The 2,319-nt window shown below is 44.8% G+C and overlaps 1 non-coding gene across 1 annotated transcript; it reads right to left on the bottom strand.

Moving 5' to 3' along the window:
- Positions 1 to 1,610: 1,610 nt before the first annotated feature.
- LOC140408046 (U2 spliceosomal RNA) lies at positions 1,611 to 1,796 on the bottom strand. Its single transcript, XR_011939992.1, has one exon. It is a non-coding gene; the product is annotated as a U2 spliceosomal RNA (small nuclear RNA).
- Positions 1,797 to 2,319: the final 523 nt, after the last annotated feature.

The raw sequence follows: 2,319 nt of genomic DNA, 5'->3' as shown, positions 1-2,319 counted from the left end.
GAGTTCATCGGGGAGGGATGTGCTGCTGCTGCTGCTGGAGATACTGCGCGGCTTCACTTTGTTTTGTTGTTTAGGCCTAGCTACAACCGCTGAGAGTCTGTAACGCTAGTCTGAGACTGTCGTTATGTGTGATATTGTGAATATGTTGATTAAGCAATGGTGAAGCAATGATTTCCGGTTAGGGACATTTGAGGGTGGTTTAGGAGTGTGATAAGAGTGGGGGGAGGGGGAAGAAGGTGTTTTTTAACGTGTTAGTGGGTGTTGTCAGACTTTTGTATGTGGTGGGCGATGGAAGAATTTGTAAGAGTGAATAGGTGGGCCAGGTGGGAGGGAGGTGTGTTTGGTTATGCTGCGCACTGTAATAATATAATCAGGGCTTAGTTTTAAGGTTGATTAAATTGGATATCTTAAATTAAAGAATTGGCCACTTTAAAAACCACGTCTGCAGAAGCCTGCAGAATCCGAATATACGAAACTCAGACTGGCTGCGGGGGGAGGGGGGCATGTCTGGAGCAGCAGCTGAAAACCCTTCAGGTGATCCATCGCACCTACTTGAGATGCATTGTCCTATTGTCCACAGTTGCTGATAATCCATCGCTCCTCCCAGGGCGGCCTCAGGTGCCCTGTCAACAGGTCATCAACCAGACCATTGGGCAATGGGGTCCTGCCTTCTGAGACTCCATTGGCCGAAGGCCAGGGGCAGGTGGAGAAAGGATAAAAATAGGCATTTCCAGCCAGACATCGCACGAGGAAAGACTCGAAGCAAAAGGCTGGAAGCTGGGTGTGTGAGGTGACCTTGACCAGACCAACATTCAGCGAGAATCACCTTTGCAAAGAGGAAGCAGAGGGACTCAGGGAGCAGATCTACAGGTTATCAAACCACCTTTGCGGGTAGGATAGACGATTCCTGGGTGTTTCTTGTATATAGAGTGGGTAATTTATGGATTAACTACATTTAATAAAGTGTGTTTCATTATATCTGTCTCTGTACTTTGTAATACTCATACTGGGTAAAGTTTAATGAAGGAGCTGGTCGAAGTATCTGAATTGATTTAGATACAAGAGCGCTTTGGCAAGGCAGCGTGAGGGGTAGTTAAGGTGTTGTGCAAAGCAAAGCGGTGAGGGAGTGTGGTGCGTTTAGTGTGTGGGATGTGGAAAATGAGCATTAATTTTGTTGTGATTGACTGGAGGATGATCAGAAAAGAGTATAAAGTGGAGAAGTGTAACTGTGCTCAAGCTATTTTTAGACTTTGAAATTCCCCATGTGGGGGGGGTGCAAGGTTCGCGGAGATACTGGAATAGTGTGTGGCATATGGAGAATGGGCATGAATTTTAGTGTGATTGAGTAGAGAATTGTAAGAAAAGGCATAAAGTAGAGAATTGCATGTGCATGCTTGAAGTGTTTTTGTACTTTGAAATTCCCCATAGAGGAGGGTTTTTTGGAGCAGGGAGATGGAATAGGGTTGGTGGAGATACTGGAATCGTGTGTGGGATGTGTATAATGGGCATGAATTTTTGTGTGTAGTCGGTAATTGTAAGAAAGGGGATAAAGTGTAGCTGTGCCTGTGCATGCTTGAAGTGTTTTTGTACTTTGAAATTCCCCATAACGGGGTTTGTGCACCGTTCTCGGAGATACTGCAATACGGAGTCGATGCGTGGAGTGGACGGAGCAAGCCCCTATTCCATCTCCCTGCTCCAAAAATCAATTTAATATATGCTCCCCAGATAAGGGACGTATCAGATATTAAACTGATAAGAACAGATTTAAAAAAACATTTTTTAATTAAAAAAAATATACTTTATTCATAAAATTTATCATAAGCATTACAGAACATTTCGAATTGTCTTGACTGTACATTTCCGTCAGAGTTACACATTGCTTTGACTTCCATTCAATTTTGATATTATCATACACATATCACTCTTTACATTACAATTCCTCTTAAATATTTACATTGTCATGTTTGTTTTATACATTGGAGTGTTGGTGGCCCAGACCGAGGGGCTTTACACTGTTACCCGCCCCTCGGTGTACATTTGCTGGAAAGACCTTACACAGTGGTCTTTCCCCATTGCGCCTTGGCGGCTGCTGCCCCAAGCTTGAGTGCGTCCCTCAGCACGTAGTCCTGGACCTTGGAATGTGCCAGTCTGCAACACTCGGTCGAGGACAATTCTTTGCACTGGAAGATCAGCAGGTTTCGGGCAGACCAAAGAGCGTCTTTCACCGAGTTGATGACCTTCCAGCAGCAGTTGATATTTGTCTCGGTGTGTGTCCCTGGAAACAGTCCGTAGAGCACAGAGTCCTGTGTCACAGAGCTG

Source organism: Scyliorhinus torazame, chromosome 2 (assembly GCF_047496885.1).
Source record: "Scyliorhinus torazame isolate Kashiwa2021f chromosome 2, sScyTor2.1, whole genome shotgun sequence".
NCBI classification, from domain to species: Eukaryota; Metazoa; Chordata; class Chondrichthyes; order Carcharhiniformes; family Scyliorhinidae; genus Scyliorhinus; species Scyliorhinus torazame.
This window is presented reverse-complemented; position numbering and strand designations above follow the sequence as displayed.